The sequence below is a fragment of the Tamandua tetradactyla genome, chromosome 2 (genome assembly GCF_023851605.1).
Source record: "Tamandua tetradactyla isolate mTamTet1 chromosome 2, mTamTet1.pri, whole genome shotgun sequence".
Taxonomy (NCBI): Eukaryota; Metazoa; Chordata; class Mammalia; order Pilosa; family Myrmecophagidae; genus Tamandua; species Tamandua tetradactyla.
This window is the reverse complement of record NC_135328.1, coordinates 169,743,430-169,759,423: the sequence shown is the minus strand read 5'-3', so window position 1 is coordinate 169,759,423 and position 15,994 is coordinate 169,743,430. Positions and strand designations below refer to the sequence as shown.

The 15,994-nt window shown below is 39.4% G+C and overlaps 1 protein-coding gene and 1 pseudogene across 2 annotated transcripts in view; one reads left to right on the top strand and one right to left on the bottom strand.

The window, feature by feature from the left end:
• ZFYVE9 (zinc finger FYVE-type containing 9) overlaps window positions 1–15,994 on the top strand; it is a 270,755-nt gene that overhangs the window by 133,367 nt on the left and 121,394 nt on the right. The gene's annotated exons all lie outside the window — the stretch shown is intronic.
• LOC143674237 (elongation factor 1-gamma pseudogene) lies at window positions 9,473–10,745 on the bottom strand (annotated as a pseudogene).

The following is a 15,994-nucleotide window of genomic DNA, read 5'->3' as shown; positions in this document are numbered from 1 at the left end:
TTTCTTCTTTTCTGATAAAGGCATTTAGGGCAATAAATTTCCCTCTTAGCACTGCCTTTGCTGCGTCCCATAAGTTTTGATATGTTGTGTCTTCATTTTCATTTGCCTCTAGGTATTTACTAATTTCTCTTGCAATTTCTTCTTTGACCCACTTGTTGTTTAAGAGTGTGTTGTTGAGCCTCCATGTATTTATGAATTTTCTGGCACTCCGCCTATTATTGATTTCCAACTTCATTCCTTTATGATCCGAGAAAGTGTTGTGTATGATTTCAATATTTTTAAATTTGTTAAGACTTGCTTTGTGACCCAGCATATGATCTATCTTTGAGAATGATCCATGAGCACTTGAAAAAAAGGTGTATCCTGCTGTTGTGGGATGTAATGTCCTATAAATGTCTGTTAAGTCAAGTTCATTTATAGTAATATTCAGGTTCTCTATTTCTTTATTGATCCTCTGTGTAGATGTTCTGTCCATTGATGAGAGTGGTGAATTGAAGTCTCCAACTATTATGGTATATGTGTCTATTTCCCTTTTCAGTGTTTGCAGTGTATTCCTCACGTATTTTGGGGCATTCTGATTCGGTGCGTAAATATTTATGATTGTTATGTCTTCTTGCTTAATTGTTCCTTTTATTAGTAGATAGTGTCCTTCTTTGTCTCTTTTAACTGTTTTACATTTGAAGTCTAATTTGTTGGATATTAGTATAGCCACTCCTGCTCTTTTCTAGTTGTTGTTTGCATGAAATATCTTTTCCCAACCTTTCACTTTCAACCTATATTTATCTTTGGGTCTAAGATGTGTTTCCTGTAGACAGCATATAGAAGGATCCTGTTTTTTAATCCATTCTGCCAGTCTATGTCTTTTAATTGGGGAATTCAGTCCATTGACATTTAGAGTTATTACTGTTTGGATAATATTTTCCTCTACCATTTTGCCTTTTGTATTATATATATCATATCTGACTTTCCTTCTTTCTACACTTTTCTCCATGTCTCTCTCTTCTGTCTTTTTATATCTGACTCTAGTGCTTCCTTTAGTATTTCTTGCAGAGCTGGTCTCTTGGTCACAAATTCTCTTAGTGACTTTTTGTCTGAGAATGTTTTAATTTCTCCCTCATTTTTGAAGGACAATTTTGCTGGATATAGGAGTCTTGGCTGACAGTTTTTCTCTTTTAGTAACTTAAATATATCATCCCACTGTCTTCTAGCTTCCATGGTTTCTGCTGAGAAATCTACACATAGTCTTATTGGGTTTCCCTTGTATGTGACGGATTGTTTTTCTCTCGCTGCCTTCAAGATCCTCTCTTTCTCTTTGACCTCTGACATTCTAACTAGTAAGTGTCTTGGGGAATGCCTATTTGTGTCTAATCTCTTTGGGGTGCGCTGCACTTCTTGGATCTGTAATTTTAGGTCTTTCATAAGAGTTGGGAAATTTTCAGTGATAATTTCTTCCATTAGTTTTTCTCCTCCTTTTCCCTTCTCTTCTCCTTCTGGGATACCCACTACACGTATATTTGTACGGTTCACATTGTCCTTGAGTTCCCTGATACCTTGTTCAAATTTTTCCATTCTTTTCCGGATAGTTTCTGTTTCTTTTTGGAATTCAGATGTTTCATCCTCCAAATCACTAATTCTATCTTCTGTTTCTTTAAATCTGTCATTGTAGGTATCCATTGTTTTTTCCATCTTTTCTACTTTATCTTTCACTTCCATAAGTTCTGTGATTTGTTTTTTCAGTTTTTCTATTTCTTCTTTATGTTCAGCCCATGTCTTCTTCATGTCCTCCCTCAATTTATCGATTTCGTTTTTGAAGAGGTTTTCCATTTCTGTTCGTATATTCAGCATTAGTTGTTTCAGCTCCTGTATCTCATTTGAACTATTGGTTTCTTCGTTTGACTGGGCCATATGTTCAATTTTCTGAGCGTGATCCGTTATCTTCTGCTGGCGTCTGGGCATTTAGTCAGATTTCCCCGGGTGTTCGACCCCACAGGTTGAAAGATTTTTCTGTGCAATCTCTTGGTTCTGTTTTTCTTATCCTGCCCAGTAGGTGGCGCTCGTGGCACACGTTTGTCTGTGGGTTCCACCAGTGAAAGTTGCTGTAGGTCCTTTAACTCTGGAAAATTCTCGCCGTAGGGGAGGTTCGGCAGCCGAAGCGTCTTGGAAGAATGCCAGCCGGCCTGGGATTCCGAATGCGGGGAGGGTCGCCGGCCGTCGCAGCACAGGAGAGCGTCCGACCAAATTAGCTTGTCGGCCCGGGGCACCAAGCGTGGCTGGAGGGCGCCAGCTGTCGCAGCCCGGGAGAGTGCACTGTTCCCAGCCGACGGGGGAGTCACGTGTTTGAAAGGGATCCCCCGGTCACTGTTCTCCGCAGTCTGGGGATTTCCGACCCAACTATCTCAGTTGTTCCGGGGGGGCTCGTGTGCTGGGGGCACCAGCCGCCGCGGCCTAAGGGGACCGCCTGTCCAATTCTACCAGCTGGCCTGGGAAGGTGGAAGGGAGGGACTCCGGTCGCTTGCCGTCCCACCCAGGAAAGCCCGTGCCCCTTGGTGATCTCACCGGAGCTGGTTCTCCCAGATAGTCAGCCGTTCCAGGATGGGGTACGCTGTCCCTTTGATCTCCCTCGTGGCTCCGGGAGCTGCTCTGTATTATCTCCACTCCCCCAGTAGCTGTTCTGGAGGAGGAAAGGTGAGGGCGGCAAGGCTGTCGAGGCTGGTGGCGGAGGAGCACGGTGAAGGCGGGGGAAGAGGGCACCGTGGTGGTTGGAGAGCAGCCGGAGCAGGAGGGGGAGGAGGGGGGAGAAGGAGGTCGGGCGGCTCGGCTGCTGCGGGGCGTGGGCGCCGCGCGGCGGGCCGGCGGAGAAAGAGAGGGGGGAAGGAGGTCGGGCGGCTCGGCTGCTGCGGGGCGTGGGCGCCGCGCGGCGGGCCGGCGGAGAAAGAGAGGGGGGAAGGAGGTCGGGCGGCTCGGCTGCTGCGGGGCGTGGGCGCCGCGCGGCGGGCCGGCGGAGAAAGAGTGGGGGGAAGGAGGTCGGGCGGCTCGGCTGCTGCGGGGCGTGGGCGCCGCGCGGCGGGCCGGCGGAGAAAGAGAGGGGGGAAGGAGGTCGGGCGGCTCGGCTGCTGCGGGGCGTGGGCGCCGCGCGGCGGGCCGGCGGAGAAAGAGAGCCATTTTGAGTTAACTTTTGTATAGGGTGTGAGATATGGATCCTCTTTCTTTCTTTTGCATGTGGATATCCAGTTATTGAAGAGACTGTTCTCTCCCAGGTGAGTTGGCTTGACTGCCTTATCAAAGATCAATTGTCCATAAATGAGAGGGTCTATATCTGAACACTCTGTTGGATTCCATTGGTCAATATATCTATCTTTATGCCAGTACCATGCTGTTTTGACCACCATAGCTTCCTAGTACACCTTAAAGTCAGATAGTGTGAGACCTCTGACTTCATTTTTCTTTCTCAGAATACTTTTAGCTATTTGGGGCACCCGACCCTTCCAGATAAATTTGGTTATTGGTTTTTCTATTTCTGAAAAATAAGTTTTTTGGATTTTTATTTGTATTGCATTGAATCTGTAGATCAATTTAGGTAGAATTGACATCGTAACTATATTTAGTCTTCCAATCCATGAACACGGTGTTCCCTTCCAGTTGTTTAGGTCTTCTGTGATTTCTTTTAACAATTTCTATGTATAGGTTTTCTCTGTATAGGTCTTTTGTCTCTTTAGTTAAATTCATTCCTAAATATTTTATTCTGTTGGTTGCAATTGTAAATGGAATTTTTTTTCAGGATTTCCCCCTCAGATTGTTCATTACTAGTGTATTGAAACACTACAGATTTTTGAGTGTTGATGTTGTACCCTACCACTTTGCTGTACTCATTTATTGGCTCTAGTAGTTTTGGTGTGGGTTTTTCAGGGTTTTCAACATATAGTATCATATCATCTGCAAACAGTGGGAATTTTACTTCTTCCTTTCCAATTTTGATGCCTTGTATTTCTTTTTGTGTCTGATTGCTCTGGCTTGGACTTCCAGCACAGTGTTAATAACAACGGTGATAGTGAACATCCTTGTCTTGTTCCTGATCTTAGGGGAAAGCTTTTAGTTTTTCTTGATTGATGATGATGTTAGCAGTGGGTTTTTTGTGTATTCCTTTTATCATGTTGAGGAAGGTCCCTTCTATACCTGTCCTTTGAAGTGTTTCGACAGGGAAGGATGATGAATTTTGTCAAATGCCTTTTTGCATCAATCAAAATGATCATGTGGTATTTCTGTTTTGATTTGTTGATAGGGTGTATTACATTAACTGATTTTCTTATGTTGAACCATCCTTGCATACCTGGGATTTCTACTTAATTCATGGTGTATAATTCTTTTAATATGCTGTTGGATTCTATTTGCAAGAAGTTTGAGGATTTTTGCATCTATAGTCATAAGAAAGATTTGTCTGTAGTTTTCTTTTCTTGTAATACCTTTGTATGGGTTTTTTGGGTGATGCTGGCTTTGTAGAGTGAGTTAGGTATCTTTCCATCCTATTCAATTGTTTTGAAGAGTTTGAGCAGGATTGGTACTAATTCTTTGTTGAATGTTTGGTAGAATTCACATGGAAGCCATCTAGTCCGGGACTTTTATTTCTGGGGAACTTCTTAATGACTGATTCAATATTTTTAGTTGTGATTGGTTTGTTGAGGTCATCTGTTTCTTCTCGAGTCAGTGTGGGTTGTTCATGCCTTTCTAGGAAGTCGTCCATTTCATGTACATTGTCGAGTTTATTAGCATAAAATTGTTCATAGTATCCTCTCATTACTTCCTGTATTTCTGTGGGGTCAGTGGTTATGTCTCCTCTTCCACTTCTGCTTTTATTTATTTGCATCCTCTCTCTTCTTCTTTTTGTCAACCTCACTAAGGGTCCATCAGCCTTATTGATTTCCTCATAGGACCAACTTCTGGTTTTGTTGATTTTCTCGATTGTTTTCATGTTCTCAATTTCATTTATTTCTGCTGCAACCTTCATTATTTCTTTCCTTTTGCTTGCTTTGGGTTAGTTTGCTGTTCTTCTTTATTTATTCCAAATGGACAGTTAATTCTTCAATTTTTTACCTTTCTTTTTTTGATACAGGCATTAAGAGCAATAAATTTCTCTCTTCGTACTGCCTTTGATGCATTCCATAAATTTTGGTATGTTGTTTTTTCATTTTCATTTGGTTTCGAGATATTTAGTGACTTCTTTTGTAATTTCTTCCTTGACCCACTGGTTGTTTAAGAGTGTGTTGTTGAGCCTCCATATATTTGTGAATTTTCTGGCACTCTGTGTATTATTGATTTCCAACTTCATTCCTTTATGATCTGAGAAAGTGTTCTGTATGATTTCAATCTTTTTAAATTTATTGAGACTTGCTTTGTGACCCAGCATATGGTCTATCCTTGAGATTCTTCTGTGAGCACTTGAGACGAAGGTACATCTTGCTGTTATGGGGTGTAATGTTCTATAAATGTCTGTTAAATCTAGCTCATTTATTATATCATTCAAATTCTCTGTTTCTTTATTGATCCTCTGTCTAGATGTTCTGTCCATTGATGAGAGTGTGGAATTGAAGTCTCCAGCTATTTTGCTAGATGTGTCTGTTTCTCTTTTCAGTTTTTATCTCATGTAGTCTGGAGCATCCTGGCCCGGTGCATAAATATTTATGATTGTTATGTCTTCTTGTTGAATTGTTCCTTTTATTAATACATAATGTCCTTCTTTGTCTCTTTTAACTGTTTTACATTTGAAGTCTAATTTTTTGGATATTAGTATAACTACTCCTGCTCTTTTTTGATAGTTATTTGCATGAAATATCTTTTCCCAACCTTTCACTTTCAACCTATGTTTATCCTTGGGTCTTAGATGGGTCTAAGACCCAAGGATATTTCCTGTAGACAGCATATAGATGGGTCCTGTTTTTAATCCATTCTGCCAGTCTATGTCTTTTGATTGGGGAGTGTAATCCATTAACATTTAGTGTTATTACTGTATGGGCATTTTGCCTTTTGGATTTTATATATCATATCTAATTTTCCTTCTTTTTACCTTTATTGATAGTCTTCTTTTCTATACTCTTCTCCACACCTCTCTCTCCTGTCTTTTCATATCTATCTCTAGTGCTCCCTTTAGTATTTCTTGTAGAGCCAGTCTCTTGGCCACAAATTCTCTCAGTGATTTTCAGTCTTTTAATTTCTCTCTCATTTTTGAAGGACATTTTTCTGGATATAAAATTCTTGGTTGGCAGTTTCTCATTTAGTAATTTAAATATATCTTCCCACTGTCTTCTCGCCTCCATGGTTTCTGCTGAGAAATCTTATTGGCCTTTCCTTGTATGTGATGGATTGCTTTTCTCTTGCTGCTTTCAAGATTCTCTCTTTCTCTTTGACCTCTGATGTTCTGATTAGTAAGTGTCTTGGAGTACGTCTATTTGGATCAATTCTGTTTGGGGTACACTTCACTTTTTGAATCTGTAATTTTAAGTCTTTTATAAGAATTGGGAAATTTTCATTGATAATTTCCTCTTTTAGTTTTTCTCCTCCTTTTCCCTTCTCTTCTCCTTCTGGAACACCCAGAAGACATATATTCATGTGCTTCATGTTGTCATTCAGTTCCCTGAGTTCCTGCTCATATTTTTCCATTCTTTTTCCTATATGTTTTTTTGCTTGTTGGATTTCAGCTACCCCCTCCTCCAGTTCACTAATCCTATCTTCTGCCTCTTCAAATATGACATTGTAGGTTTCCATAGTTTTTTTCATCTCTTCTGCTGTGCCTTTCCCATAAGTTCTGTGATTTGTTTCTTCAGACTTCCGATTTCTTCTTTTTGTTCAACCCTTGCCTTCTTTATATCCTCCCGCAATTCACTAATTCAATTTTTGATGAGGTTTTCCATGTCTCTTTGAACATTCTGAATTAATTATTTCAACTCCTGTATCTCATTTTAATTGTTGATTTGTTCCTTTGACTGGGCCATATTTTCAACTTTCCTAGTATGAGTCGATATTTTTTGCTGGCATCTAAGCATTTAATTGCCTTAATTAGTTTATTTTGAAGATTGTTTTCACTTTTTTTTACCTAGGATTTTCTTGCTTGATGACTTTGTTGTCTGTCTGTTCTCTCATATTCAGTTCAGCTTGTTCTGGAACTCGAACTTAGATTTTGTTTAACAGATCAGAAATTTTCAGTTCTTGTTTTCTTGTTTCTTGTCATGCCTGTGTGGTGCCTTTTTTCCCCCCTTAGGAGGATCTACTTAGGTATTATAGACTGCAGCCAGATTTTTCCAGACCAATCTGGCCTCCTGTCAGAAGGAAAGAGTCACGTGCATCAATTTTCCCTGATGGTGAGACCCAGCAGATTGAAAGGCTTTCCTATGAGACCTCTGGGCTCTCTGTTTTTCCTGTCCTGTCCAGTATGTGGCACTTGTCTGCCTGCAGGTCCCACCAGCATAAGGTGATGTGGTACCTTTAACTTCAGCAGACTCTCCCTGCTGGGGGTGTAGTGGAGACAAAGGAGAGGTTGTAGTCTGGTTTTAAAATGCTTCACTTTTCCAGACCCTGGGGTCTGAATTCCTTCAGGGAGGGATTCCACCTGAGCTGGGCCCCACCCCACTCCTGTGGAAGGCACAGGTTCCAGACAAACAATCAGATAAGCTTAATTCTGCCTATGCCTGGGTTACTGGAGCCAGAGGAGCCTTGCAGCTATATCCAAAGAACAGTCACTTGGGAGAAACACAGCTACCCAGATGAAAGAGAAAAGTCCTTATCAGAGCAGAACCCTGTTCTTCTGGTTTGTCAGTGAGGAGCTTAAGTTGGTACATTGCTGTGTGTATCTCCAGGTCGTATATTCCCCATCCTTTCCTTCAGGCCGCAGACCTTTTCAAATCCAAAAAAACCTCTGTTTTTTTTCTTTTTCCTTCAGCCCTACCCACTCTGTGCTGGGTCAAGACCCAGAGATCTCCACTTTTACTTGAGGTTCAGCTGAACTGGGAGCCTGTTTCTAGTAGTAAGAATTTGTTAATTAATTCCGCAGTTGGAGTTTTGTTGTGCTCAGGCCCTGCTGCTGGTAAATTCTCTTTCCTTTCCCCTCTGGAAAGCAGCTGGCCACTGCGGCTTGGGGAACTCACAGTTCTGGATGGGTTCACAGCCGGTCCAGCCAGTCCAGACTGGTGTATGCTGTGTGTCTGGTGACATGGCCCCAGTGGTTGTTCCGTACTGCTCCTGGCTGTTTATTAGCGCCTCTGGAGGACAAACTAAATTCCACACCTTGCTAAGCCTCCATCTTGGCGAAGACTCCCACCTTCATTCTTTTGCATATGGAGATCCAGTTTTTCCAGGTCTGTTTGTTAAAGAACATGCTTTCTCCCAATTGAGTGATCTTTACCCTGTTATTAAAATTTCAGTTGGTTATATCTTTCAGCCAACACTGCAAGCAAACTCACTGCCCTCCCCCTCTCAATATGGGACATGACTCCCAGGGGTAGAAACCTTCCTGGTATTGTGGGACAGAAATCCTAGAATGAGCTGAGACTCAGCATCAAGGGATTGAGAAAACCTTCTTGACCAAAACGGGGAAGCAATAAATTAGACGAAATAAAGTGTTAATGGCTGAGAGATTTCAAACAGATTGAGAGGTTATCCTTCAGGTTATTCTTACCTATTATTTAGATATCACCTTTTTAGTTAAGGTATATTGGAGAGACTGGAGGTAAGTGCCTAAAAATGTAGAGCTGTGTTCCAGTAGCCATGTTGCTTTAAGATGATTGTGTAATGATATAGCTTTCACAATATGACTATGATTGTGAAAACCTTGTGTCTGTTGCTTCTTTTATCTATGGTCTGGACAGATGAGTTATACATGTGGATTAAAAATAAATAACTAATGGGGTGAAGAAATGTTAAAATAAATTTAGTAGATTGAAATGCTTGTGATTAGTGAAAGGGAGTGGTAAGGGGTATAGATAAAACTAGGGGAAACAAAGGTTAAAATATATTGGATAGATGGAAATACTAGCAGTTGATGAGAGGGAGGAGTAAGGAGTATGATATATATGAGTTTTTTCTTTTTATTTCTTTTTATGAATTGATTCAAATATTCTAAGAATCTATCATGGTGATGATATTGTGAGTTTTTGATTATGTACCATGAATGGAATGAAATTTTAAAAAAAGTTGGTAAATTGACTGTACACCATACATGGAATGTTTGTATGTTAAGAATGTTCATGTTTGCAAGTTGTTTTGATTTGATAACACGAAAATAAGTTAAATTAAAAAAAACTCAGGCATATATGTGAGGGTTTACTTTTGAACTCCGATTTGATTCCACTTGTCTATATGTCTGTCCTTGTGCCAGTAGCATGCTGTTTTTTTTGTTTTGTTTTGTTTTACCAATGTTCAGTTTCTTTTGAAGACTCCCCTATCCCTGAAGGGCAGGTCTCGGCAGCTAGGCAATGGCAAGAGGTGTTCATTGGAAGATCTTCCCCTAATCGAAGGCTTTGCCCACATGTTGTATGGCTCCCCTCTTGAACCAGTGTCTGGGACTCCTCACTGCCAGGACTTAGCTTCTTCCATATGTACTACTCATAGTCTACCTGCCAATCTGGACTCAGTGGAAAGGCTAGCTCCCAGCCTCAGAGCACCTACACTCCAGAAATGGAGCTGCTGTTGTTTGTTCACCAAAAATGACACTGGCAAAGGCATTCTTTCTCAGCTTGTCCAATCACTGGAACATTCCATTGATGAGGTTGCTGCTCATGAAATTCTGTATGAACTCTCAAGGAAAGCGATGCTCAGAATACCACAGGAAGCAACGATCCTTATTAAAGTATTCCTAGAAATATGGCATTACCACAGAAAGTGTGTTCTCATTGAAACACTTAATGCTTAAATTCATTAACACTGGTACTCTTGGGCAGGTGAGCAAAGGGTTCTTTGGCCTTTGACTCAGCAACGAGTGCCTGCTCACATTCACCCATCTTCTTTTCAGGAGCAGGAGCAGCCACCTTTTTCTTCTCTTTCTGTTCTACCTGGGGTTTCTATTTCTCCTTTTGTGGGTCTTTGTCTTTCCCTGGGATGTCCTTTTTGAGGCTGGCTCTCTGCAAACTTGATAACATTAAACTGGGCCATCTTCCCACAGAGTTTCTGCTCCCCCACACAGCCCAGAACTGGGCCTGGTTAATGCAGGTGAGGAAACAGAAACTGGTATTAGGGAAAGCCTGGCAAAAAGAAGGCTCAAGGACCTGTTTGTGGAGCCACAACAGGGTGCAGACAATCCTGATGTCAGCCAGTGTCACACATTCACCCACTGGAAAAGTCCTCATCTTCAAGTGAGCATCCAGCAGTCCCAGATTTACCTCATTTCCTTCTTCACATTCTCTGTGGCTTGTTGTGTATGATGTTCAAGTTGAGGAATACCCATGTAATGTCTGCGGGTCTATATCACTGTCAGCAAAGCTTATCCACTGCACCACCTGGGTTGTTACTTCTGGAGTACTTCCCCATGGCTCCTCATTGCTTACAGAGTAGGCAATGGCATTGCTGTCACATATACAGACTCTGTCTTTATCCTCAAATGCTGGAAACTTGCTGGCCAGAAATCTGTGAAGAAATTCTGGAATGTAGTTGGTTTGGCCAAAATGGAAGTAGTGTGGTACAGGAAACACACAAACCTGTGTCTTACTGTACTGAGCAATGATGGGGGTCTTGAAGGCCCTCCAGTTTTCTAGATACTGTACCATGTCTCAGCTGCCATGGTGATTCTGCAAAGAAAGCTTACTGTTTTGATTACTGTGGCTTTGTAATATGTATTTTTTTAATTAGAGAAGTTGCAAAATTACAGAAAAATCATACATAAAATACAGAATTCCCATATACCACCCTATTATTGACACCTGGCATTCATGTGGTACATTTGTTTCAATTGATGAAAGAACGTTAACTATAATCCATTGTTACAATAGGTTTCACTGTTTGGGTTGTATAGTGCTATGTTTGTTTTTTGAAATTTTTATTCTAGTAGCATATATTGAATCCAGTAGCACATTGAAAGAATTTTGCACCATGCTCAATTGGGATTTATACCAGGTATGCAGGTATGCTTAACATATGAAAATCAATTAAAGTAATATACCATAGTAATAAAATGAAGGGAAAAGACTATGTGATTATCTCAGTTGATGCAGAAAAGCATTGGACTAAAATCCTGCATCGCTTCCTGTTAAAAAATATAAAAGTAGGGGTAGAAGGGAAGTTCCTTAACATCATAAAGGGCATGTATGAAAACCTCACAGCTAACACCATAGTCAATAATGAAAGGCGAAAGCTTTCTGTCTAAGTACTGCAGCAAGACAGTGATGGCCCCACATCACCAGTGTTATTCAACATTACATTGAAAGTTCTAGCTAGAATGGTTAGGCAAGAAAAATAAATAAAAGACATCCAAATTGGAAAGGAAGAAGTAAAATTTTCAATATTTGTAGACAACATGATCCAATATAGAAAGTTCTGAAAAATTCTATAACACAGCTAATAGAACTAATAAACACAGCAGAGTGGCAGGGTATAAGATCAACACGGGAAAATAAGTAGTGTTTCTGCACACTGGTAATGAACAATCTGAGGAAGAAGTCAAGGAAAAAATATATTTGCAATAGCAACTACAAGAATAAAATATCTAGGAATAAATTTAAGCAAGGATGTAGAGAACTTAAAGACTTCGCTAAAGTAAATTAAAGATAATCTAAACAAGTGAAAAAACATTCCATGTTCATGTATTGGAGGACCAAATATTTATAAGATGTGAATTCTACCCAAACTATTTTACGGATTTAACACAAATTCAATCACAGTTCCTACAGCCTGTTTTGCAGAAATTGAAAAGCCATCATCAAATTTATTTTGAGGGGTAAGGAGTCCTGAATAGCCAAAAACATCTGAATAGCCAAAAACATCTTTTTTGAAAAAGAACAAAGTTAGAGGACTCACGCTTCCTACTTTAAGAGTACCACAATAAAGCAAATATACCAAAGTGAGCCATGTGAATTTTTTGGTTTCCCAGTGTATATGAAAATTATGTTTGCACTAAACTATACTCTATTAAGTATGCACTAGCATTATGTCTAAAAAAAAGCATTGTCATACCTTAATTAAAATATGGCAGACACAAAAGGAGTACATGCTATTGGAAAAATGATGCTGAGAGATTGTTTGACAGTGTTGCCATAAACCTTCGATTTGTAAAAAGCACTAAAAAGTGAAGTGCAATAAATTGAGTTATACCTGTCCTTCAGTAGACTTATTTAACTGTTTCTTGTATATCAATCTTAGAGATAATCTGACTTTCCAATTATGATTTTATTTATGTATTTACTGTTAATCGTTAGTCTCCCCAATAAGAGTACAAGCTCCAGGAAGGTAAGGATTTTTTCTGCTTTGATTCCAGTTGTTTCTTCTGCATTCTGCACTAGCACTGTACACTAATATATAGTGGGTGCTCACTGTTTATTTGTTGGATGAGTCAAGAAAAAATGAAATACTATCTCTTAATGCAATAGTACATTTTTTATGCAATACCTTGAATCTTTAGATAATGATATTTAAGTTCAGAATATTTTAAATAAAATGTAAAGGATATAAGAACTTTGGAAAATATTTTAAGTTAGTCATATATGTTTCTCCTATTTATGGATGGTTTGAATCCAAAACAAATTTATTTTCTTGGTTTCATATTTACTTATTGATAGGTACCAATAGGTATAAAAGTAAGAAAATGGATGCTTAAGTAGACTATTAAATGGCAATTCACAGTTTCCCTCCTTCTCTGCCTATATACCTGTCTGTCTTGCCTTATCATTGGCATAATAATGATCTGAATCATTCTGGCATGATAAAACAGAACCAACATTGGGATTAAGCTTTGGGAGTGATGATACTAGGGAAATATTTCCTATTACACACTCTCCGTTGTGCTGGCAAAAGTGGAACTTAACCTGAGTCATAGCAATTATCATACTGTATGATCCTTGTCTTTTTCTTCCATTAGGCTGTAAGGATCTTGAAATTGGTACTAATTTGCCTTTGTATCCTCAGCACCTCACCCAATAACTGGCGCCTCCCAAATGCTCAATAATGTTCATTAATGGATAATAAATGAGTCCTAGATCATTAATTTATTCCACAAACATTGAGTACCTGGGGTTTTTTTGTCCGTTTGTTGAGTGCTAAGCTTATATTGATGAGTAAAACAACATGGTCTCTGTCCTCAAAGAATGTAAAGATTACTGGGAGTGACCAAAAACTAACCAAAAAAATACAGGTACAAATTTTGGAGTAATAGCCATGAAGGCAATAAACAAGGGGTAATGTGAAAAAATGTTGGTGGTGGGGGGGTGATCTCGAAGGCCTCTGCATAGTAAATTTTAGATGGCACTTAAAAGTTGCAGAGTCAGTCATTCCACAAACAGGGAGAAGAATGCTTCAGGCAGTTTGATCCAAGAAAGCACCTATTCAAGAAACTGAAAGGAATCCATTGTGGCTAAGGTATGGTGAGTGAGAGAAGAGTGATATAAAAACAGATTGGAAAGGAAGTCAGGGAATAGATTATGTAAGGCTTTGCACATCATGTAAGGAATAAAACCAGAAGTCATGGGACTGATGACATGACATAGGAAAGAGTATGCAGAGGGACGAGAAAGTGCCACAGACTGTGTCACTGAGGAGAAGCAGAGGAGGAGGCCCCAGTACAAGTGAGTGAAATGGAGTGGCCAGAGACATAGACAGAAAACCAAGACAATGTAGTGTCTTGGAATTCAAAAAAGGAGTACGGTTTGTGAAAAGAGGGGTTATCGCAGATGTGAAAGGCTGGGTACATGGGTGGTTCAGTGGTAGAATGCTTACCTTTCATGTGCGAGACCCGGTTCGATTCCCAGACTATGCACCCCCAAAAAAATAATGCTGAAGAGAGGTCAGCTAAGATATGGACAGGAAAGGGACCACTGGACTTGGCTATATTAGGGTTATTGATAAAAGCAGATTTAGTGGAACAGTGGATTCAGAAGGGAGATGGGAATGGGTTAAAAATGGAATGAGTGAGGAATTGGAGATGGCTTTTTCAAGATTTGCTGTGAAGGAGAACAAAAAATGGAGCAGTTATTAAATCTGGATGGTAGTTATGGATGGATTTTTTAGAGAATGGATATACTACCTATTGTATTTACTTAATGATCCTTTAGAAAGAAAATTTTAATCAAAAGAGGAGATTGATGAAAGGAGGAGAAAAATCCTGGAAAAGGCCAAAAGGATGGAATTTATGCACATTTTAAGGGTTTGATTTTCAACAGAGGGAAGGAGAAGAGGTAGGAATGAATAGGTAAGTTTATGCATTTAGTGTTGAGAGCATGAAGAACTTTACATCTGATTTACTCATATTTCACATTTAAAATATTGTGAGGGGCTAGGTAAGGATGGAGAATGAAGGCTTGAGAGATGGACAGTTATGATGGAGTGGGATGGTAATGCCTACTACAAAATTAAGATTTTGAGAGTACTCTGAGACTTGAGATCAAAGCTTCGGTTCTCAATTTATACTAGTCTGGTCCTGATTTCATAGGAGACGTCATGAAAAAATGATGTGGATTGGAGGAGCTAAAAAAGTTCTGTAGAACCAGTCTGTGCTGCTATCCATCCATCTCCATTCTTTTGTTTATTTGTTCATTCATTCAATAAGCATTAGCTTATTGCTTAGTTTTCTGTTTTTCACTAAATAGATGTAAAAAGTAGAAGATATAGCCACCCTGCTAAAAGAATCATACAATTCATGTTTCTGTAGATGATAGGACTTTTATATTTAACAATTACAAAGCTGCAGATGCTCAGCAGTGGGAGGCAGATAGATGGTGGTGGTGGTGGTGATGATGGTGATGAGGAGGAGATAGCTAATATTTATTGAGGTCTTGCCTACATTTAATTAATATACATTAGAACCCTCTGAGATATAGCTACTGCTATAATACACATTTTACAAGTGAAGAAATAGGTTTAGAAAGATTAAGTAACTTGTTCAGAAGTCATATAGCTGATGAGTGTAGTTAGTATTCCGACTTGGGCAGTGTGAATTCTAGAGCCTGCACTCTTGACTTCTAGAGGCTACACTTCTATCCAGTAAAGCTGTAGTTCTCATACAATAGAATAAGGGACTGAAGAAGTTTTGGGGCTTAGTAAGGGCCACTTCTCTAGCAGTACCTGGAATATGAACACAGAGTTCCCAGGATGCCCTCTAAGAAGGAAGTAGAAGGGAGCTAACGTTTGTTTAATATCTACCTTGTGCTTGGTTTATCGTCTAATTTTACCTTTCTACTAAACCTGTAAGATAGGTGGTATTTCTTTTATAGTTGAGGAAATTGAGGTAGTAGAGCTAGGAGCCAACTAGTTTTTTTCTGGCTGTGTAATTTATTTTTTGATAACTTCAGTTACAGTCAATTTTGTTAGTATTTGAAAATGACCTTTGGAAATGTTGGTAGTGAATAGAGAATAGCCTTCATAAGGCCTGAATTAGCAATACATTAAAAATAGATAATATTTTGGCTTATAACTTCAGTGATCACCTTTCTCAAGACTTTTTTTTGTTCTCTGGTGTTAGAACATGACCACCAGTAGTGTTCCTTGGGGGGCAGGGAGGTAATAATTTCTCACACTAACGATTTGTTGAAATGTGCTTCTGAGAGCATATTTCTTAAACTTTAGGAATAGATGAATGACAACCCAGACTATCCAGCATTATGTATAGAAATATAAGGCATGCTATTAGCAATAATATGAGAGACCAACAAACATAAATTAAGAGTGATCTCAGCCACTCAGTTGCTTCTTTGTAATCTTGGACAAAGTACTTTCATTGATAAAATGGAGGTGATAATATATAACTTGCACAATTGTATATAATAAAGATCTGTTGAATGAATGAGTATAGGGGTTAGAAGTAATATATGTA